Here is a 24,865-nt window from a genome sequence, read left to right on the forward strand (position 1 = left end):
TTTGAGTCTTAGATTCCCATGAGATAGTGATCGTTCTTCAAAAGAGGATATCACAATAAAGTAAATCTCCAATTTGGGTTTTCATTAAAAAACAAACAAAACCCCTACTTCTGATAGTGAAACTTTTTTTTTTTTTAAATATTTTATTTATTTATTTGACAGAGAGAGATCACAAGTAGGCAGAGAGGCAGGCAGAGAAAGAGGAAGGGAAGCAGGCTCCATGCTCAGCAGAGAGCCCGATGCGGGACTCGATCCCAGGACCCTGAGATCATGACCTGAGCCGGAGGCAGCGGCTTAACCCACTGAGCCACCCAGGTGCCCCGATAGTGAAACTCTTAAAACAGGGTCATCTTATAAAGTATTTACCATGCTATGAATTCTAAATTTTAAAGAATTTTAAAGTCCATGCTATGGACTTCTTTTCTTCCTTCTCCTTCTTTTCTTTCTCATTCTCATTTAAATTCTTATTCTCATATTCTTTCTCTCCCTGCCGTCCTCCCCACACAGACTATGGTATCTGAGTACTCACTTCAACTAGGCAGAAACACTAAAGGTTAGATTTGTAAAAGATTTAGTTAACACTTCTTTTACACATAGGAAAACTGAGGAGAGATGACTTGCCCATTTTCACAGATAAAATTAATGGTATATCGTAGATTGAGGATATAGATTGCTTGATTCCATATTAGGTACTCTTTCCCCCCCTTTCCATAGTATATCTGGGCCCGCAATAAGATCTTTTTCTTTTTTAAAGTAGCATGGCTGACACCTGGAAGCCTTGCCCGTTCAGGTTTAAGGTTTCAATGTTTTTTTGGCAATATAAATAGATATACCTTTTATTCAGAGATTACCCCATGATTAATTGTATGCCTTATCTGTGCATATATGTGATTCTTCTTATTGTGTAAAAATAGAGGAGGAGGACTTTTGAATCTCAAATTTAAGTTCATCTGACCAATAACAAGTTTTTGAAATTCAGGTATCTAAATCTTTTTATATCACTACTCTGTCTACTTGAACAACTTCCTTTGATTGCTCAACTGAACTGGGAAATATGTGGGTCCCAAGGGCACTCAAAGATGGAAGACAGGTCTGTTTGTGGATTTCCATGCCTAAGTACTGAAGCAACAGTGTTAACAATGGCAATGGCATTGGCAATGGCAATTTTCATTAAATTCTGGCATCACAAAGCCTGGCATGGGTTGGGCAGGGGAAGAAGAATTTGGCCAGTTCATCAGTGACAGAGTAAATAGTGGGACCCAGAATCCTACTGCATGAAGGGGTGGGGAGTGGTGTAAGGTGTGAGCCTTTCTCTTTCTCTCCTAATGGAAGGAACATAAGGTAGGGAGTAGGAAGGTATGGATTGAAGTGCCAGCTCTGGGACTTAGAGAAAAGGCATTTAAGACTTGGGAGTCAGATTGCTTCAGCTGGAATTCTGGATCTGCTTCTTCTTCTTTTTTAAATTAAATCAAATTTAATTTAATTTAACTTAATTTTTTCAGTGATCCAAAATTTATTGTCTATGCAGCACACCCAGTGTTCCATGTAATAAGTGCCTTCCACAATACCCACCACCAGGCTCACCCAACCCCCCACCACCCCCCTCCAAAACACTCAGTTTTTCTCTCACAGTCCACAGTTTTTCATTGTTTGTCTCCCCCTCCGATTTTGCTTCTATTCAGTATTGGGCATGTTATTAAAGTTTTCAAACCTCACATGCATCACATGTAAAGTAGGGATAATAATAATTATCTCATTCCCTCTCTCTTTCTCTCTGCCTGCCTCTCTGCCTACTTGTGATCTCTCTCTCTCTGTCAAATAAATAAATAAAATCTTTTAAAAAATAATAATTATCTCAGAGCACTGCTTTGAGAGTGACATACTTTTATGCTCTTGGCACAGTGACTGGCACATATTAGGTGCCCGACAATTATTAGTTGATGCTCCTCTATTATGGCTGCTGCTACTATCGCTATTATTAATATGGTGGTTGTTATTGGCAGTGATGTCAGATGATTCGTATTTTCTGAACTGTTCCCTTCATTTATCGGAGTGGAGACAATTATCTAACTCCTAGAGTTGTGATGAGGATTATAAAAGAGGTAATATATGAGAGGACTTAATAAGCATTTTAAAAAAGTGGCATAAATATTAGGTGTTGATATAGTTATCAACAGTCATAATATATATGTATATATATTTTTAAAGATTTATTTATTTGAGAGATAGAGAGAGCATGAGTGGCGGCAGAGGGAGGAGAGCGCGAGTACACAGGTGTATTAGTGGGGGAGGAGCAGAGGGAGAAAATCTCAAGTAGGACCACCCCCCCCCCCCCCCCCCCAGAGCATGAAGCCTGGTGCGGGGCTGATCTCAGGGTCCTGAGACCATGACCTGAGCCAAAATCAAGAATGAGATGCCTAACTGACTGAGCCACCCAGGTGCCCCTTATATATGTATATATTATATATTACTGATAATTATATCATCTATCTCATTTACTTAAAGTTGTTTTTCTCATTTTATTTGCCTTCAGTCTCCTCCAGCCTTTCTCCCTGCTTCTTCTTTTTCACTTCTTCTCCCCAGTTGAAGATTCTAGCTGGCTCTTCCTTCCCTTTTGATTTTATCTTCTTTATCCATCTTACTTATTTCATGTGTTCATTCTACTTACTTTACTTAATGGTTAAAATATGGATTTGAAATCCATTTTAAAATAATTTCTTGTGTGTTCAGTGCTTTAAAGTTGGAAGTTTTTCTATCTCTTTGAAAAAAAAAATCCCCAACTAAACTTGAACTTGAACTTTCTGCTTTGTGACTTTTGATTGCCTTTTAAAACTTAAAATACTTGACAAGAAAAAAAAAAACAACAAAACAAAACCAACAAGCCTATCCTGTTCTCTTAGGCCTTAGAAGCTAAATAATGTACCTGTGAACTAAACTCTAAATCAACTAAAATACGTTGATCTAAATTATTGAATTAGACCTGAGTATGCAGGTTTGAGTTATCATGTTACACATTTATTTGACATTCTAGAAACAAACACACACAAAAGATACTGAAGCAGATGGTAGATACTAACATTATGCCTATATATGGTGAAGAGGGAAATTTATTTCTAGATGATATTTTATATACTTAAGATAAGCAGTAATATTTCTTATCTTTTATATATATGTTTTACGAACCAGGTTTTGGGGGTATCTATGAGAACAACATTATATATTCATCCATTACTTCCATCTTTTCAAAATATGCTTTTGTGCTAGAAGCTAGAACACCCAGAAGTATTCTTAGAGGATACTCTTTTCATTAAACTCTTCATTGCTAGAATGATTTTATTCAACATTAGTCTTTTAAAAACTGAGATAGTCTATTATTACTATCAATAAAGTATTCAAAACTGATATAAATGATACTTTGCTTTACTCTTTATCTGTAACATGTCAAAAGTGGTATGATAATATTTAAAAAATCTAATCATAATAAGCCAAATCAATGTTCTAATACCAAATTCAGAAAAACATATGCATTTTGCCCAAGCAAACCCTCTGTGATGTCCAGAGTACTTTGGTCATGGAGATGGGAAGGAATCACAACGACCTGGAGAGGTACCATCTAATGGTCTCCTCCAGGCCAAGAACCCTAAGAACATAGATAATCTACTGTCAGGAATGTCTGATTATTGAAAAATGGTACTTTTATTTTTAACTATTTCAAAACTTTTTATACAATAGCAAAGTAATTTATAATTCCATGCATCAGTAATTATCTTTTTTCTAAAGATTTTATTTATTTACTTGAGAGAGAGAGATTGACGGAGTGAGAGAGAGCATGAAGGGGCTGGTCAGAGGGAAAAGCAGACTCCCATAGAGCTGGGATCCTGACTTGGGACTCCATCCGAGGACTCCAGGATCATGACCTGAGCCGAAGGCAGTCGCTTAACCAACTGAGTCACCCAGGCATCCGTCAGTAATTATTTTTAAAATAACATGATACTTTTTCTAATTAAAAACTCAAAATCACTAAAAAATCCACCTCTCAGGATAAGTTAATATTATGATGGAATTCTTTCCCATTTTTACCAATAACTATCTAAATATATGCAGATCTATATAGGTATAGGCAAGTGAAATTAGAGCCATAAAGCAAAAGTTAGAACTATACCAATTATTTCTAAAAATGCAGTTTCAAATTTTGCCTATTTATTTATTTATCTGTCTTTTAAATGTTTTGTTTGTTTATTTGAGAAACAGAGAAAGAGAAAGATACAAGCAGGGGCAGCAGCACAGGGAGAGGGAGATGCAGACTCCCCATCGAGCAGGAAGCCTGATGCAGGGCTTGATTTCAGGACCCTGAGATCATGACCTGAGCTGAAGATGGATGCTTAACCAACTGAGCCACCCAGGCATTCCGCCTTTGTCTTTTAGTAGTATATTATGAGCTTTTTCCTGTCACACTAACCTCCCAAAACCAAATTTGTTAATGAGTGCAGAATTCTGCATCAAATTGGTGCCCTACAATTTATTTAGTGATTTCATCTTACTCTTGTACATTTAGGTTGTTCGCATTTTTTGTGTAATATAAATACTGCTCTGTGTATCCATACATATTTATATAGCAATGAAGTAGCCATTTCTGCAAGAGGATAAGAATAATTCTACTCACTTTGGCAAACAAAACAATTTTTTAGCAAATTTGAAAATGCTGTGAAAGTATTAAAAGAGAGCATAACATCCACTTAAAATTATACAGATTAATAGATTTAATAAAATTAAATGGAGTTGACCTATGAATATAATTTAACATGAAAATTTGACTATTTCCAAAATGATTTTTTTCAAACCTTAAATCTGAATGCTCTCCTATAAACTTAGTTTTTTTTTAAATTTTTTATTTTTTATAAACATATATTTTTATCCCCAGGGGTACAGGTCTGTGAATCACCAGGTTTACACACTTCACAGCACTCACCAAAGCACATACCCTCCCCAATGTCCATAATCCCACCCCCTTCTCCCAAACCTCCCTCCCCCCAGCAACCCTCAGTTTGTTTTGTGAGATTAAGAGTCACTTATGGTTTGTCTCCCTCCCAATCCCATCTTGTTTCATTGATTCTTCTCCTACCCACTTAAGCCTCCATGTTGCATCACCACTTAGTTTTTTGAGGATTTATTCCACAAAGCCAAAATCCCTTGCAGGCATTAAGAGATGCAGTTGAAGGCCAAGAAGATGTAATTTAAAGAAATTGAGCTCTAAGAACTGAGCAACATGGGAGCTTTTATGTATCATTGGGCTTTCTTCAACTTTCTTTAACAGAGGGAATATATCAATTAAAGTAAATAAATCAAAGACAAAATTTAAAAATAATTGCAAAAAAGTTTTATATGGAGATTCATGTTAGTATTCATCACATGTGTGACATTCTTTGAGGGCCCGTTTACTAATTTTGTATTTCTTATCTGTGTTTCCCAGATGATATTTTGACCTGTTTTATCTTTTATAAGGTAACTAAAGGAGTTGGTGAGCCAAATTAAAGCTGGGGAAAACATTTTATTGCTGGTTGTGGTTTTTCAGCAGCAGGCAAAAATAGTGTTTCAGCGCAGAATTTTTAGTCAGTGTTTTCTTGATCAGTCAAATACTAGTTATAAACATATGTAATCTCCTAAAGTAAGTGAAAATGACTGGGCAGCTAATTGCGGGATCTTGTATCTATCTCCTCACAGACGTGCACACTCTGGCATCATAGGCATTAACTTAAAAGATCATTATTCCCCTTTCAGACCGGATGCATGATTTATATAGTTGAAGTGACTTCTCACAGTCACAAAGTTAGTTAAGTGCTGAGGAAGTGATTCAAGCAAAGATTTTAGATTTCAAAGCCCGCTGCTTTTGTTGTCCACAGACACAACAAGAGTATTAAGGTTGAACACTGATACCAGTGATGCACAGAGCCATTGGTGACAAAATCCACTAGAAGGGAGGAAAAGGTGGTTTTCGTATCACTTTCACTCATTGGTTGCCACTCCTAGTTTCCCAAACACAAAGGTGTGAGGGGGATGGGAGGACTAGGTTGGTCAGTGAATAGCCAGCCCAACCAGGAATATATACCCGCCCACCCCCGGCGTTCATAGTGAAAAGCAGTCCCTCAGTCCACCTCGTGTGGAGTGGACTGCAGGGTGGTGAAGGGCTGAAATGCCATAGCTGGCACCTTGGTCTCCTCCTCACAGGTGCAGAACTAGGAAAGCTCTCTATATAATACCTGTTCCCAGATCAGGAAGATATGAAGCCTGCTGCAAACAGTTAACTGGGCATAACATTAGAGTGAAGCCATCTTGCATAATTAGAGGGAAGGCAGCTTTAGAGGAAAACCATGAACAATAAGGCCAGGGCCAACTATACTATTTGAGCTGCCTACCCAATGCCACTGGGGTGGGAAATCAGAAGGAAATGCAGGCAGTTGGGTCAGCCAGTGGAATATATCAGATTTGGCCACTTTTTGTAATAGTATTTAAACTGTCTTGATAAGAAATCTGTAGATCTAGAGCTGTACTACCTGACAGTAACATTCCTAATGTTAAAACAGCTTTTAGTTGTCTAAATTTAAAGTCTACACACAAAAAGGAAGAAACTATGTTCATCCCGCTAACTTAAAATATAAAGACCAAAGGGGTGCCTGGGTGGCTCAGTGGGTTGAAGCCTCTGCTTTCAGCTCAGGTCATGATCCCAGGGTCCTGGGATCAAGCCCCACATCAATTCAAGACCTTCCCTTCATAAACCACATTATTATCATTCTTAATAGCCTCCCAATTAGAATGTTGTCAGAAAGTCATAGTAAATAATTCTGGTAGCTTGACTTGGCTTGAAGTCTTTGTCAAACGTTAGACTATTTCTATTTCTGGTGTCTTCTTGGCTGGCCTTTTCTCTCTTTCCATGTTTGGAGTCACCATCCTTTTTGCTATGACTGCTCTTCCAGAGAAGCTGGCCTGGTCTAAAAAACTCATTTTTCTCAATTTTAGTTACTTTTTGAGTTCCAGAATTGTACTTCAGCTTTAGGCTCAACTACCTGAAGTTCCAATTCAGAAGCATAGATTCATTTGTTTAGTCATTCAGCAAATTTTACAAGTTGCAGGCACTGACCAGTCTTCAGTGAATGAGGCAGACAAAGTCCCTGCTCTCATATTTCTTAAGTTCAGTGAGAGTAGACAACAATAAACAAGTATACAAAGGACACCTGGGTGGCTCAATTGGGTAGCATCTGCTTTTGGCTTAGGTCATGATCCTGGAATCCTGGGATTGATTCCCATATTGGGCTCCCTGCTCAGCAAGGAGTCTGCTTCTCCCTCTGCCCCTCCCCTTGCTCTTACTCTCTCTTTCTCTCTCTCTCTCTCTCTCTCTCAAATAAATAAAATATTTTAAAAATAAATAAAATAAACACACATACAATATAGCAATATAATATGACAGATGCTGTGGAGAAAGTAATGTATGGCAAAGAAGATGAGAAAGTCTGGGCCTCAGGAGGTGGAGGTGTGTTGTTGCCAAATTTATAAGAATAGTCTGGAAAAGCCTCTCTGATAAGGTAATATTTGAGCAGAGACATAAAAGAAATGCAAATTGTAAAAATGTAATGATCTGGGAAAGACAGGCCTAACATTGAGAGCAAAGACCCAGAAGTAAGAACAATTCTGGAGTGTTTCCCTAACAATAAGAAGGTCTTTGGGCTGGACCTAAGTGCAAAGAATGAGTTGATGCCTAAAATTGTTTGACTTATTTCTAAGTCATTCAGTAATGGGATTTGACTAAACCATCTTCCAGAAAACTTATTTTAGACTATATTTTTATACATTGTTTACCACTTTAGAGAACAAAAAACTTTTCTCAGATAGCTCTTTTCTTCCTGAAACATCTTGTCACTGAGGGATGGATGTAAATTGATTATCCTAGCAACCAGCAAAGGGTCTGACACATAGTGCATACCCAGTGAATGTATACTTGATTAATGAGTTGATTAATTAACTCAACAGCACAATTTTTACTTTCAACTTTATCGTATTCAGTTTTTCCTGAACATCAGTAAAATGGATTTAGTGCTGTGAAGGTTCAGAGGCTATGGTGGTGCACTCAGCCTTTTGCCTCCAACCTAATATGTATATATATTTAGTTTTTGTGTTGATTTGCACTTTTTCCATCTAATTCTTCCATTAAGTTCTTAGCATCTTTTCTTGTGGTCAGTTTCTGTAGGCTCACTTATCTGCTATATTTTTGGAATCCAGATGACAAAGTCTGTAGACCCATATGTAAAATAAAGTGATTCCAAATGAGAGCATGAAACCCTTTCTTTCTTTCTTTTTTTCTTTATAAAGAGAGAGAGATCACAAGTAGGCAGAGAGGCAGGCAGAGAGAAAGAGGGAAGCAGGCTCCCTGCTGAGCAGAGAGCCAGATGCAGGGCTCCATCCCAGGACCCTGAGACCATGACCTGAGCCGAAGGCAGAGGCTTAACCCACTGAGCCACCCAGGTGCCCCATGAAACCCTTTCTTAAAGAATGTTCAATAGTTCTAATACTTGATTCTGGGTAGCTGTTCTGATTTCCTAAGCATTTTTCTTATTTCTGCATTTACAGTTAGTTTCCAGCAGACTAAAGTTGCTAGGCAAAGTATACACTTGCATCTTTACTCCAGTTTTCATAAAAAAAAAAAAAAGTCATAAAGCATTTCAGTCCACTCCAAAAAGGATCCATAATCTGATTTAAAGCCACACTAAGAGGTTCTTCATTGAACAAAACTTGACTTTATTACCTGAAGCATCCAGAGCTCTGTCTGAGCCCCATTTATCCCTCACTGAAGCAAGAGCTACTAGTCAATGAATAGGTCAACAAAAAATCAAAGAAGAAATCAAAGAGTACATGAAAGCAAATGAAAATGAAAACACAGCAGTCCAAGCCTTTGGAATGCAGCAAAAGTAGTCATAAGAGGGAAATATATAGCAATACAGGTCTACCTTAAGAAGCAAGAAAAATCTCAAATAACCAACCTATCCATATACCTAAAGAAGATAGAAAAAAAAAAAAAACAAATAAAGCCTAAAGCCAGCAGAAGGAAGGAAATAATATAGATTAGTACAGAAATAAATGACATAAATATTAAAAAAAGAACATATCAATGAAACCAGGAGCTCGTTCTTAGAAAAAAATTAATAAAATTTATAAACTTCTACCCAGACTCTACTCAGAAGAACAGAGAAAGGGCCCAAATAAATAATATCACAAATTAGAGAAGAGAAATAACAACCAATACCACAGATACAAATAACTACAGGCCAATATTCCTGATGTACATAGATGCAAAGAACTGATACAACCCAATACCCAAAAAAACCCAAATAATCCAATTAAAAAATTAAAAATGGGCAGAAGATACAAACAGACATTTCTCCAAAAAAGAACATCCAGATGGTCAACAGACACATGAAAAATGCTCAACATCACTCATCATCAGGGAAATGCAAATCAAAACTACGATGATACCACCTCACACTCATCAGAATGGCTAAAAATCAAAAACAAAAGAAACGGGGTGCCTGGGTGGCTCAGTGGGTTAAGCCTCTGCCTTCAGCTCGGGTCATGATCTCAGGGTCCTGGGATCGAGCCCCGCATCAGGCTCTCTGCTGAGTGGGGAGTCTGCTTCCCCCCTCTGCCTGCCTCTCTGCCTACTTGTGATCTCTCTCTCTCTCTGTCAAATAAATAAATCAAATCTTAAAAAAAAAAAGAAACAAAAAGTATTGGCAAGGATGTGGAGAAAGAGAAACCTTCTTGTACTATTAGTGGGAAATGCAAACTGGTGGAGCCATTGTGGAAAGCAGTATGGAGGTTCCTCAAAAAGTTAAAAATTAGAATTTCCCTACCATTCTTCAGTTCCACTACTAGGTATTTACCCCCAAAACACAAAAACACCAGTTCAAAGGGATACATGGACCCTGCTATGTTTACAATAGCCAAATTATGAAAGCAGCCCATGTCTATTGACTGATCTCTGGATAAAGATGTGGTATATGTATATATGTGTATATATATATACACATATATACATATATATGTGTACATATACATATATGTGTGTACATACATCACACATATGTGTGTTTGCGTGTATGTATACATACATACACACATGCGTGTGATTGTGTGTGTGTGTGTATATATATACATACACACACACACACACACACACACACACACACAAACACACACACACAGGAATACTAGCCATAAAAAAGAATGAAATCTTGCCATTTGTAATGACATGGATGGAGCATTATGCTAAGTGAAATAATTATGCTAAGTGAAATAATTCGGTCAGAGAAAGACAAATACCATATGATTTCATTCATATGTGGAATGAAATGCCCCAGTCCCCTGGTATGGAATCCTACATATCTGCTTCCTTCTCTGCTTTGCTGCTAAAAGCAAGAATTTTAAATTATTAAGGTGTTAAAATTACGTTTATTACAACACATAAAAATTTTTCCTGTATAATGGAATGAGTGAGATATAACTTACCGCTTCCTAAAGATACTATATTGTAAGATACTGTGAACTACTTTCATGCTTCTTTTTTTAAAAAGTACATTAGTATTTTGACTTAGCCATAAGCTAAACGGAGTATGCCTAACAATTTCAAGTGAATACTTATAATAGCACTGACTTAATTGTTCTCTATTTTCTTACTCACATATCATTATTTGCCAATTTTGTGTCAACAGATGTTCTGGCAAAACCATCTCTCATCTGTATAATTTAGAGGTTATGTATAATGTATGGTCTGAACCAGTTTAAATATGTAACAGAAATAATTTAAGATTATTATATAGCTATTTTCTCCTTGCTTTCACACAAACCTTTGTCCTTACTCTGTTACTACAATGCAAACAATAAAATATGTAAACATTGAGTTGGAGAATGAAGAATTCACTAAAGTTACTTAGAAAGGAAATTTGAAAATACCATTTGAAATTTTAGGCATATGCCTGATTTTACTCAAGATAGGTCACAGTGAGAAATAGAAGACAGAATTTGGTGATAGGACGATAAGGAGTTTCTAAGGTTCTGAGAAAGGGACAAATGATTTCATTCACAGAGCTAAAACACTTCTATGTCCTAAGGAAGGTTTTAGGCCCATATGTCCATTTTCTCATTTGATTTTTATACCAAATCCAGAAGCAGTATATTGTTATCATTTTCTAGAGGAGGAAACTGATTTGGAGAGGATCAATAATTTGGCCAGGCTTAGACGGTAGTCAAATGACTGAGTCAGACTCCTAAGTCACTCTGATCCCAAATCTGCTATGCATTCATCATGCCATGTTAGTGAGGCCACCCTCAAGGTCTAAGCATTCAGTATATGGTGACCATGGCTTAAGGTAATGTCAACAGTAAGCAAGATAATCTCTAAAACACCTCATTCTAATTAGCAAATTGCTAGGTGAAAGTTCCCTATCAATTTTCCCAAATGTGATAGGGCTCATGTAAATCATGGAAAACACACTCCAACCTTTGGTCTTTTATTTTATTTATTTATTTTTTTTTGCAAAGATTTTATTTATTTATTTAACAGAGAGAGCTCACAAGTAGACAGAGAGAGAGGAGGGAAGCCCAATCCAAGACACTGAGTAACCTTTCCTCTAGCCTTTCCTAAGCTTCAATTCCCTTATTCTGAAAAAAAAAGGGGGGGGGTGACAATACCTATCTCGTAGGGTTATAAAGTTATATAATGTTATAAGTTCTGGATGATGTTGTTTATGTAAAGCTTAGTGCCTTGAACATGATAATCACAATAAAATTTTAATATCTTATCCTAGTTCCAAAAACTATGTATAACACTGAAAATGATGAACATCAGACATGAGTTAAAAAAAGTTTAAAAAAGGAAAAAAAATGATAGGAATATAAAATGGAGTCAACTATAATACAAATTTAAAAAATGAACAATTAATATGCTGGGCACTGCTATTAGTTCTGTTTTGGCTGTAATGCACTGGACATGGTGGGGAAAACATATTACTACAGCTAGAAAAGGGGAGGGACCCCAGGAGTTCTTTCATGGAAATGGTCCTCTATTTCCTCAGGGGATGATAGAAGTATTTGGTGACCAGAACCTGACTAGAGTGTCCTCTCCTTGGGATGGAACTAAGAATGCATGATAAAGTATGATAATCACAGGGTAGAATCACAGAATGTTAGAGGTGAAAGATATTTTAGAGATTGCCAAATTGTTGCACTGAAACATCTGTCTTTGAAGGGGAGGATAAACATATAACTGCCCATCCCTCATATTCCTGAGACTTTGCTCTATATATTGACATAGTTCCTATAAAGAAAAAGATTTTTTGTTTGAGTCTATGCTTAACTGAAAAATCCAAGGAGATTTTTCAATAATTTACCTTGGTTTTGACAGAATATTTTTTTTTTTTTGTTTGTTTGTTTTTTTTTTAATTTTTTTATTTTTTATAAACATATATTTTTATCCCCAGGGGTACAGGTCTGTGAATCACCAGGTTTACACACTTCACAGCACTCACCAAATCACATGCCCTCCCCAATGTCCATAATCCCAACCCCTTCTCCCAAACCCCCTCCCCCCGGCAACCCTCAGTTTGTTTTGTGAGATTAAGAGTCACTTATGACAGAATATTTTTAATTGTTCACCAGCTAAATTAAAAAAGCCGACCAAAGCAAAACAAGGAAAAATTGCTTTTTGTTAATTTGTAAAATGTAATTCTACTCATGTATATTATTTTAACTTCATCTCTTCTTAGCTGATCCAATCAGACCTTCTTATAAAATTCTTGTGCCTCATAAAACCTCTAGAATTTTGGCCTGGAATTATTCTTGACTAAAGAAGCCTTTTTAAATAGAGGGACGAACTAGGTCACAGACATTTGAAAATTACTTATGTCTGACTAATTTACCTAAATGGAAGTATTTCCTTCCTTTCCTGATTTATTTTTCCTTTAGAGTGAGAAAAGTTAGGAAAAGTTATAGGTTTTAAAGAAATAATAAGGTCAAAATCAGTCGGAAATAATGCTTGCAGATTTTAATATCTGGTTTTATAATATTTATTTGTTAATGAGATAAATAGCAGCTTGTTCGTATTGCTCTCCCAGTTTGCATGATTTCAAGCTTCTCTTGCAAATAGAAAGTTCATTTGGCTATTTTAATTAATTAAAGGTCAAAGAACCTACAGCCAATTAATGTCAAGTTAAAAAGCCCATAACTGCTAACTTCGTATTTATCCCCAGGGGATTTAATAAGATGGTGCAGTCCATTTCATTTTAGAATACACCTTTCAGTGGTTTATAATGCCCCCCAAACTGATTTCTCAAAGCAAATTTGCTTTGATTTAAATTAGTTTTGCTCTCAAACTTTTGCACACTGTTTAAAATATCTGACATTCACCTCTTTGTGAAATGTGGAATCAAATGAAGGATGGCTCAGTGCCCTAGCAGGTTTTCTCAGCAGGGTTGTGTTAGCTGTATAGGTGAAGGAGAAGGTAGTTTAGGTGACTTCTTATTCCTAATGGTGAAGTAAGGGGTCCTGTGAGACAATGCCATGAGGATCAGATGGTCCTTTGTCACAGCTGCTCCAAGGGCCAGATAGGTAGTTAATTTATGAATTTGTGTTTGTGGCAGGTGGTCTCTTTCCACTGGTGTTCTAGCCTTGTGTGCCTTTTCTTTTTAGGCATGTTCTTTGAGCTACAACAGGGATAGCCTTTATGTCCATGATGGACTTAGCCTGATGTGTCCTTTGTTTTTTGGCTAGACTTTCCCCCCCTAGTTATCACTGCTTCTATCTTGTTCTCAAAGTTTACGTCTTACTCCTCATTGCTCAGGATCAATAATGAGCTCCTAGTTACATGAAACCCTTTTTATTTTTAAATATATCACTTGTTATAAAATCCTCTGTCATACGCCTCCTGCTTGGAAAGAAGGTGGAAATACTCACCAGATGCTGATGTGTAATTGGCATGTGGGTTTCACATGTACACAGGCAAAGCACAGAATAGAAATTTCAGTGCTTTAGTCTTTGAAATCATTAAACAGAATATCAAAGATCACGTTTGCTACATTGTGGCTTCAGACCATTCCCAGTATCTCTTCTAACAATATACCCTAGGCTTGATTTAAATTCTGAATTACAATTGGTAAGTTGACTCAAAACTGGAAAAAGATGCTGCTATTTTTTCGCGCCCCTCCCCCCAGCTTTATTGAGGTTATTTTATTCGATTTAGGTCACCAAACAGTTGTTTGTTCCCAGTGACCCAGTGCAGATGCAAATCAATGACCTAGAAGGGAGGGAGCCCTCTTACTGCTCCAGAGGCTAGGGCAGCATCTATTCAGTTCCCTCATGGGAAATTCTTTTCTCTACAAATATAACTTCACATAAAACTAACATTAAAGTGTAATCAGTGATAGAACTGCCTGGGTCCCATAGGTTCTACAACACTCTCTGCACATCACTAAAAAATAACACATATATCCCATTACTAAGGAAGAAAGGACTTACACATCAAATTATTTGACATATTTCTGCATGATTGATTAAAAACATTGAAAAAATTTTGAAAATGTTCTTTTCCCACAAATGCTTCCAATATTATAAATTCCAAATAAGTGCTCCACTTGTTATTCCCTGAACCTATGGAAATCAACCGCCTTTGTCTTATGTGCCATCTCCTATGATCACAACAGAGGTGACGTGACTGGCTGTCATGGAGCCCGCACGGCCTGGACTTAGAAGCTGTGACTTCATACCTAAACTCAAGCAAGAAACAACTGAAGTGTCAAGGAAGTTACCACCTACTTTATTCTTCTTACTCTGTGTGAAAATACACACAGTGGTTTTTTTTTTTTTAATACGTATATTTATTTATTTGACAGAGAGAGGGATCACAGTTAGGCAGAGAGGCAGGTAGAGAGAGGGGGAAAGCAGGCTCCCCTCTGGGCAGGGAGCCCGATGCGAGGCTTGATCCCAGGAGCCTGAGATCATGACCTGAGCTAAAGGCAGAGGCCTAACCCACTGAGCCACCCAGGCACCCCCCACACAGTGGGTTTTAAAAGTGGGTTTTGGAAAGTTAGTTCAAATGCAAAACATTTAATAAAGTTATACAAAGTCAACCAAAACCAAATTGCAATTTCTTCGTTTTTGGAAGCTTGTTATGATGGATTGTGTAAAATTAACATTCCAAGAGACATTGTAAAGGCTCTAAGGAGACTGAAAGTCAAGTGTTCTTTCTTCTGGCAGCCTGGGGCTGGGAGCAGGCGCCATGTACAACCAGTCAGGCTCAGGCCGCTCCGAATTTGAGTTCACTGAGAAGAGCAATGCGTGTGCATTTTAGATACTTCTGAGTTTCATATTTATTTGTATGCTGTGTTAGCTTGCTTGTTATCCTCCATTAAATACCCTAGGATCAACACAGGGAAAAACTCATATTCTATTTTGACCATGGTTGTAGTAACTGCTGATAACCTTAAACATCTGCCTTCATCGGATTCTCAGTAGTGATTATTTTGATAAGGAATGGCTTAAAATGTTATTCTCAATTCCCTCATTGCCATTATCTTTATTCTCAATCTTTTTTAAACTGGATACCATTGGGGCTTACATAGATGTCTATCATTTCTGTTATTTGACTGGTACTTGCACAGAAAACCCGAGTGGTGACTAAGGTTTCTGCCAACTGTTCTGCTTATTTTTCAATTTCACTGTGAACAAGGGTAGGAACCGAAACCAAAGAAAGAAAAAAAAAAATTATGTAACGTTGTAATTCTCCACCACCCTAGTATGGTGAGTTTCCCAGTACCTGAAAACATCCCATATTCCACTGTGTCTAACAACATCCCACAGGTTCTACTTGGGGAATCCTACCCTAGTAGAGAACTGATAAGGTCAGCCTGCCTTGCATTAAAATCCAGGTTCAGAACTTGGAACTGTCTCTTGGGAGAAGTGCAGTAAAGTCTGTATTTGGCCTTAAGTATGCATATTTTGTGTGTTGTCCTTTGTAACAGAGAGAGAGCCTATGCAAACTGGGAAAGAATCCTTAAAAAGTCATCTTTCTCAGAAAGATAATAACTTAGGCCTTTCAGAGACACACTCTCTTATCTCCACCTCCCCCCACCCCCCATAATACCGGCCAAACAGAGTCACTGTAGAGGCTCTAGGTTTGCAGCCAAAATTCCAATTCTATAAGATGGCACTGAAATCCAAGGATAGACTGGAACTGAATAGGGTTATTCACGGCTGAGAGAAATCCTCCCACTCTGAAATATTATGACAAGGTGACAGTTCCATGAATCTGTGAATGTATGGGTGGGAGACTGGTGGTAAGAAAGGAAGGGAATATGGAATACAGAATACCTTCTAGGATTCTCTTCATCAGGTAGAAAAAATTATGACTTTCTCACCTTTCCCAGGGGTCTTACACTACAGCAGCCAACTCAGGGGTCCCAAGTTATCCCTGAAGAAAGGCAAGAGCTGCAGAGCCTCTAGCAGAAATGGCGAGCTGGCCCTCCAAGCATGTACAAGTGCTTTAATGGAGCACTATATTTTGTGCTACCAAGAGAATGATGAGGATACTAGAAAGCTGTAATTCTGATTTTGAGATAAAAATTATATAACTTTACATTTGTATTGCGTGTAATCACAAAAAGCTTCCAATATCATCTCATCTGATCCTTACAACAACTCAAGAGAGGCAAGGCATAAACTATTAATGCTACTGTACATTTAAGGAAACCAAAGCCTAGATAGGTTAAGTAACTTGCTTACATCCACGGTAAATAAGAGGCAGAATAGGGGATTTAAACCCATATCTCCATATGGTCCAAGCTGTCTTGTCTAGAAACAAGAAAACTAAAAATATCTTGACTAATATACTTTCCAAGTATAATATCTGATATAGACAAGTTTTCAATTCTTTTTTTTAAGAATATAAAATAACCTTTCCTGACAGAAACCAAGATAATGTATCTTATTCATTTTATGTCTATTTCTTAATCTACATTCTCCCCCCATATATAGATTCTTGTATGTATATGTATATACATATACATGTGTATGTATTACATATATACATAATCTTTTATGGATATGAATTAACCTTTCATTTTTCTCTTAAAAAATATTTGAGGCATTTAAAGCGGATTTAGTATTATTAGGCCAAGAAGTTTAGGCCAAACTGATGAAACTATAGCATTTATAAATTCATTCATTTACAGTGGAGAGTGTAGATTAAGGCTTGCTATCCTGAGAGTTAAGGTCTTAAAAATGCTCTCCTATGATTCTCCAGAAGCAAGAATGACTTTCACGTTGACACTAAATGTGATTTTCTGTCCTTAGGCCAAGCTGGTTGGCAGATTGCTTTTATGTAATTCCTGTGAAGCTGGCAGGAGGTGACTCATATACATAAATGCCTCTTTCAATCAGGAAGAAGGTGTCAGAGGGCGGGTGGGTGGTGTCTGAATGACTAAGTTTTAAGATGTTAGGGGTACTGAAAAAAAAACAGTTAAAATGAGGGTTTCTAGGGAGATGCACACATGAGAATCTCAGGATCATGTCAATGAATCAAAGGAAAACTTTGAAAGGATCCTACTACATTACTTGAATCTTAGTGCTCATTTCATAACACTATGCAAAGACAAATTCCCAAAACTACTTGTAAGTTAAAAACAGTCCAGAATTTAAATAAGTTCTAGGAATGAGACTTGATTGCAAGGTGATAATTTAGAAGATTAAGTACCTTGTATGAAAGGGACAGAGGAGTTGTGGGTATGAGAAAGTTATGAGGAAGTCCCAGAATCTTTCAGAAATTGACACAGTGGAGGAGTGAAGTACATCCCTGAGAAAATAAAGTGCCTATCACATTTAAGTAAAACAATGAAACTTTCCTACAATGGTAGGTATGGGACAGAATAAAAATCGCTGTTGAAATCCTTGAACTGATTTCAGAGAAATGCAAAGTAACAGGCCAGGTATCTAGGTGGCAGTTCATAATAACCAATGTTCTCAGTAAATGTCCAGTGGAACAGATAAGGGCCAGTATGGTAACTGATTTCCTAGGGAAAATCAACCAGGTTGACAACATGAAATTCTTCATTTCATGGCTTTGTGTTCTGGATTTCTCATGAAACTATTCCTACATATGTTTTTTTCTTCCCCTAAAATTTTTAAAGGGGTCAGAGCAAAAAACAAAAACAAAAAACAAAGAGTAGAGCATGTATGAAATTGTTCATAATAACCAAGAATGATCAACAGGAGCAAGGAGACTGGACTCAACTATGTTATCAACAAAAGACTGCAACACCTTTTCACTCACTATTACTCTGCATAGTGTGTTGGTCTATTGGCTTTCCCTATACTACAATATCAATTTATTATTTTTAGAGACTCCATGTTTACTTTCAATTATAGCACCAGAACAGTTTCTATCAGTAATTTTTTTCCCTTTTCATTTCAGTTTAAGGACTATATGTGAATTCTAAATGTCTCCAGGAAGTTCTGGGACTGTTGTTTGAACTCTTCTACTATTAGGCTTTTATTTATTTATTTAAATTTTTTTTAAGTCTTCTTGATGTGATGAGTTTCTGAGCGAGCTAGAAGCATTATTTCAGAATACTTTTGATATGGTCTGCTCTTGCCAGTAAACTTTTCAGAAAATAATCTTAATTCTGTAGCAAATCTAAGCAAACATCATTCTAGTGTTCAGAAGCAATCATTATTTGCCCAAGAGTGATTTTTATATGAGTTGCTTTGAAGAATGTATAATCAATTTTCTGTGCAGAGTTGATAAGAAAGAAAATTCCTATGGAACTAAATAAAGAAAGGCATGTTTTCACCTTTGTTTGTTTTGGTGTAGCCTTTAGAGTGTATCTTCTAAAGTTAAAAGTGAGCTTATATGGTTTATCTGAATGAGTGTTTTGTTACTATCATAGGCTTACTGTAATTTACTTTTATAATTTGTCAAATGAAATGGCTCTTGAGAAAGCCATCATACCACACAAGTGTTCATACTTGCATTTCTTGAAGATGTCATACTGTCACTAAGGTTCCTGAGAGAGTTTTGAAAGCGACCCAAACTAGAAATCATATATTCAAAAGAGTGAGAGAAACATCTTAATTGAGCCTACAGATCTGGCAATAGACTTTGGTATAAACAATAGCATTTGGGACACAAATACACCTCAGACCTAACATATTGTGTATATTATTTTCCCAAAGGACAGATAGTGGAGAGAAGTAAGATTGAATGGTTCAAAATTTAAAAGGCAGTCAGATAGGGTTGGGCTCCTACACTTCCATTTACATGCTGTACAACCTTGGGTAACATCCGCATCTTAGTCTACTCATCTGTAAAATGACACCTTCTTTATGTGACTGCTGAGAAGAACTGACTGCAAATAATACATAAAAGCACTAGATAAATAATCAACTTAAAACACACAATAAGTCTTTCAAAATGTTACTTCCTTTATCTTTACCTTTTCCTCATGAATGCTTCCATAACAACGAAAAGCAAATGGGCACTCCCCAGGTACATTTTAAATCGGGTCCAATGTTGGTTTAGTAAAGTGGGTGTTTTAAGTATCTCTCATCAAAGTGTACTTATAGCTAATTCTAATTAAAGCTAACATTTATTGAGCAATGGGCATTTAATGTTTACTAGGGTCTGTGCTAAGGATGGACAAGCTCATTTCACCCATTGAACAACTCGCTGTAGTTTTTTTAAAGATTTATTTATTGAAAGATACATTTGTTTATTTGAGAGAGAGAGGGAGAGAGGGAGAGAGAGCAAGAGCCAGGGGAGGGGCAGAGGGAGGGAAACCCAAGCAGACCCTTTGCTAAGTGCAGAGCCTGAGGCTGGGCTCAGTCTCATGACCCTGAGATCATAAACTGAGCCAAAATTAAGAGTCAAGATACTCAATGGACTGAGCCACCCAGCAGCCCCAAAGACTGATTGATTTATCTGAGAGAGAAAGAGAGGGAGAGAGGGCACACTCGAGCATGTGCTGTATGGGTGAAAGTGGGGGGAGGGGCAGAGGGAGAGAATCTTCAAGCAGATTCCCTGCTGAGTACAGAACCCTACCAGGGCTTGATCTCACAACCTATGGGGATCAAGACCCAAGAGATCACAAGCTGAGCGGAAGCCAAGAGCTGGTCACTTAACCAACTGAGCCACCCAGGCGCCCCAACAACTTGTCATATTATCTCAATTTATTCAACTACTCACTTGAATTAGGCTATTTAATTTGTTTTACAGATGAGGAAACTGAGGCACAAAGAGGTTAAATAAATTGATCAGAAATTAAAAACTGAATTTTAATTAATTAAATAAATAATATATATATTTTAAAAGACTGTTTATTTATTTGAGAGAGAGCAAAAGGGATCCCAGAGGCTGAGGGAGAAGCAGACTCGCTTCTGAGTGGGGTGCCCAATGTGGGGCTCAATCCCAGGATCCTGAGGTCATGACCCAAGCTGAAGGCGGATGCACAACTGACTGAGCCACCCAGGTACCCCAAAGAACTGAATTTTAATTTAGTTTTTAAAAAGGAATATGAGGTTTCCTTTGCAAGAGCACTGTGTGATTTGGGGATTACATGCTCATAGCACTAAATCCATATTACCTTTCAAAGCTTCTGTTGAGGGCTCAGTGGGTTAAGCCTCTGCCTTCAGCTCAGGTCATGATCTCAGGGTCCTGGGATCCAGGCCCACATAGGGCTCTCTGCTCAGTGGGGAACCTGCTTTCCTCTCTCTCTCTACCTGCCTTTCTGCATACTTGTGATCTCTCTCTCTCTCTCTCTATCAAATTAATAAATAAAATCTTAAAGAACAAAACTTATATTGAAAGCATTAATAAGCTCTAACACAATTCCATGAAGAAAATCTATGGTACAATTCTCCATAGTACTCCTAAATTCCTGCATGTCTTGTGAGAGGAAGCACTGACTGTATTCACTTTGTACAGTCTTTTCAAGGATGTTTGTAGAGCAAACAACCTTGTAAGACAGAGATAGTCTTCTTCAGAGCAAAGGGCAAGTTTGCTTACTTTTCAGTATAAAAAGGACTGTTGCCTTGGAGGCAAAGGTCATGCTAGCTTTGGACTCATTATCAAAGATTCATTTCCTTAGATGAGGGATCCTCTTTGTTATGCAACCCACTGCATGTGCAGATATCAATCATCTGGAGCTCTTCCCATCACCCTTCAGGAACTGGCACGTGGAGAACCAGCTTCAATGTGGATACTCTGGCTACTGCTATTGCTGTGAATAATAAACTACCTTTCGTCAGCATCCATGAAACCGTGGCAGGCTGACCTGTAAATGTGCAAATGGGGGTGAAATCTCAGACTGCTCATAGTTCTTAACACATGGCAAAAAGGAAAATTGTAAACATGCATGGAAAGCAAAAGATCCAGTGTATTATCTAAAGCAACTGAAAAAGGATGTGTGTGTGGGGGGTGGGGCAGGGGTTGGGGGACGATAATCATTCCCAAAGGCTTTGCTTTATAATGGACCAGAGAAGCTTTGGGATAGGAATTTGTGTATGTATGTGGAAAAAAAGAAAATAGAGGGCATATTGCTTGAAACCATGGATAAAGAATAAATATACATGGCTGTAAACAGCTTTCTGAAGACAGGTACACTGTGCTGCACATGATTTATATGTTTGCTTCTGGCTTGAAAATGAGTACTGATACTAGATTCACAAAAGCTGTTAAATTCTTCTGAGGCTGAACACTGAACACTGCAGGAAATGGTTTCCTGTCTATATTCTTACAAGCCCAATAAACTGGTTTGTGCCTTTATGCAACTATTACATCTAGCAAATTGGGTGGAGAAAGAAGGGTTAATTTACTGTGAGGATAATTCACTGTTAATAAACTGTAACAAGCATCAGTAAGTAAAGAAATGGTAGCTTAATGGGGATACAGTAAAGAGGAATTTTCTTGCTTTAAGTGTACTTAATTAACACAGTTCATCCTCTGGGGGGCAGGAAATAATGAGACCATAACAGCCCTTGCCTCTGGATTTTGCTAAGTCTATATAAGAGCAACAAATTATTTCACATGTAGCAAATCCCTCCTGTTACACGTGGAAGACCTTGTCATACATACATTTTAATTTAGATATAAGTAAATTTGTAAAAAACTAAACATCACATTTTTATAACTCTACTTTAATATTTACAGATAACACAATCTAATATTTGCATTTACATATTATTTAAAAATAAACTGAATTTTACATGCACATAATTGTGTACTGAGAATAATGGGTGCAAAAGTGTAAAAATCTTCCTTAAAATGCAGTGTAACTTGTAGGAGATAAAAGGGAACCAACATGTAAATATCCAATGACTGCTAGGGCATGACCTCAGACTTTTTCAGACTTCATGAGGTAGATATTATCATCATCCGTATTTTAAAGATGAGAAGACTGAAGGTTCAAATGGGTTAAGCAACTTCAGTGTTCACAACGTGTGTGGGCCTGAGTGTTGAACCCATGTTTGCTCAAGTCTGAAGCCTTGTTATCTTTTCACTTTACATCTATTCCTTGTGTGATAAAGACAGTTTCTAGGAAGATAAATTCATTTATTATCCTGGATTCATATTATTCATCATAACATCTTTAAGTAATTAATCCAACATATATTTATTGAGGGAGTGGGGACAGTGAAGGACATTTAAAAGTGCCACATACTCTTATTAGGAGGGGTCTATAATCTGATGGAAAAACATATACATGAAATGAATGGAGAGCATTTTGTGATACAGAACTTCAAATGAGACTTTCAGGAATTAATTTAGGAAGAGGACATTCCCTAAAAATAATGAGATAAAGAATTCATTCAGCATCTCAGCCATTTCTGTGACATCTAAATATATCTCAGCCATGACCTTAATGATGAAGGGCCCCGGGGCTGGTCATCTTTTATTCTTTCTCTCCCATCTCTTCCTAGGTGATTTCATCCAGTGCTAGGGCTTTATTACTATCAATATGTTAATGACTTTTCAATTTATATCTTTCCATGTGACTTCTCCCTGAACTCTAGACTTGCATACCCAACTGCCTGCCCATTTCCACTTCGACACCGAAAAGGCATCATACACTTAATGTGTCTAAAAGAGAACTCCTGATTTTTTTCCCCCCTTAATAATAAGTAACACTATGAGACAGGCACTGTCCTAAGTACTTTACATGTGTTTAATCATTGAATCCTTGGGACACACCCATGAGGTAGCCGCTATGACAGTTCTAATTTTACATAAAAGGAAACTCAGGCAGAGAGGCTAAGTAACTTGGCCAAGGCCAGTAAGTGATGAAGATGGGATATCTATGTCCAGAGTATATGCTGTCACATATGCCACTGACAAACCAAATGTTAAGAGTTATCCTTGGTTCTACTCTTTATTGAAGTTGCTCACATACCATGCGTTAGCAAGTTCTTTCAGCTATATGTCCATAATATATCTCAAACATGCTATCTTTTCACCATCTTTCTTATCACCATCATTACTTACTTGACCTATGATGACCATCTAGCTGGGTTCTCATCTTCCATTTTTTCTACAGTCCCTTCTCCATATGACAGACAGTAGGTTTTTTTTTTAACCTGAATCAGATCTCATCACTACCTTGGCAAAGATCTTCAGTGGCTAGTTCTGAAATTAGATAAATTCCAAACTTCTCTCCATGGCCTACCTGGCTAACTTTCTGAACTAATCTCACCTTGGGCTCCTTCATATCCACTAAGCTCCTCTCCCGCTGGCCTCCCTTTTCTCTCACTTAACCACACTAAGCTGTACTGTAGGGTACCTTGTGTGGAATCTCTCTCACCCCAGATCTTTTTATTCATGGCAGGCTGGTCTCTTCTTTCAAGTCTCAACTCAAATGTCATATCAGAGAGGATTTCCCTATCCAGTATCTCCAAGTCAGAACTCCCCTGTGCCAGCACCTTCCACCACTCTCGTGAGCTCACTGAATGCATTTCATTTTGTTCATATCTCTCTTATCTCTATACCCAAGATTTTGTTGTTGTTGTTGTTCATTCGTTTTTATGTTTATTGTCTGTTTCTTCTCATCAGAGAGGTGAGAGGTATGCCAGTGGTGAACTTGTCTGTCTGGGCCACCACTATATCACCAGATCCTGCCAGAATGCCTGGAACATAGCAGACACCTATTACTATTTTCCGAGTGGGTGAGCAAAAAAAATGGTCTCATATTTTTCTAGCTGATCTTATACCTCTACGTTATTTAGAAGAACTAATTTTACTCATGTTAGAATTCTTTCCGAAGTGCCGCTCAAATATTCTCTCCCAAATTCTTTCCAAATTTGCCCACAAACTTACTGAGAGCATCCTGGAATTAGGTATTTGGCAGATACAGTAATTCTTACAGGAGACATACATGCTATGAAGTTGGTATTGTTCTCATTTTACAAAGATGGAAACTGATGGTTTCAGAGAGGTTTAGAAGATTGCACAGAGTTACTCACTAGAGAGGGCACAGTTGAGATTTGGACTCAGGTTGATTGGTCTGACTTTAGCTCCCACATTATTTTCAGCAAATATTTTATATTCAGCTATGCAACTGGCAAGGAAAAGTAAATAATCAGATGATGAAATGACGGACAGCTTTCCAACCTATATAAATGTGAACACAGGGAGGAGGATGACTGAGGTCTACAGATGGTTGAGGTTAGAAAGAATGGTCAAAGGTTCTGTAAGAGCCAGGGGTTGGAAAATTCATTTCAAATTAAAAGTAAGCTTATGAGATGTATTACAGTAGCAGATGGTGGAGAATAATTAGATAATTAT

At 37.4% G+C, this 24,865-nt stretch overlaps 1 protein-coding gene across 3 annotated transcripts in view; it reads right to left on the reverse strand.

Annotated features, from left to right (window-relative positions):
* The window catches only part of LOC131828746 (bifunctional heparan sulfate N-deacetylase/N-sulfotransferase 3), a 183,133-nt gene that overhangs the window by 123,666 nt on the left and 34,602 nt on the right, over nucleotides 1-24,865 (reverse strand). The gene's annotated exons all lie outside the window — the stretch shown is intronic.

This window comes from Mustela lutreola, chromosome 1, assembly GCF_030435805.1.
Source record: "Mustela lutreola isolate mMusLut2 chromosome 1, mMusLut2.pri, whole genome shotgun sequence".
NCBI lineage: Eukaryota > Metazoa > Chordata > Mammalia > Carnivora > Mustelidae > Mustela > Mustela lutreola.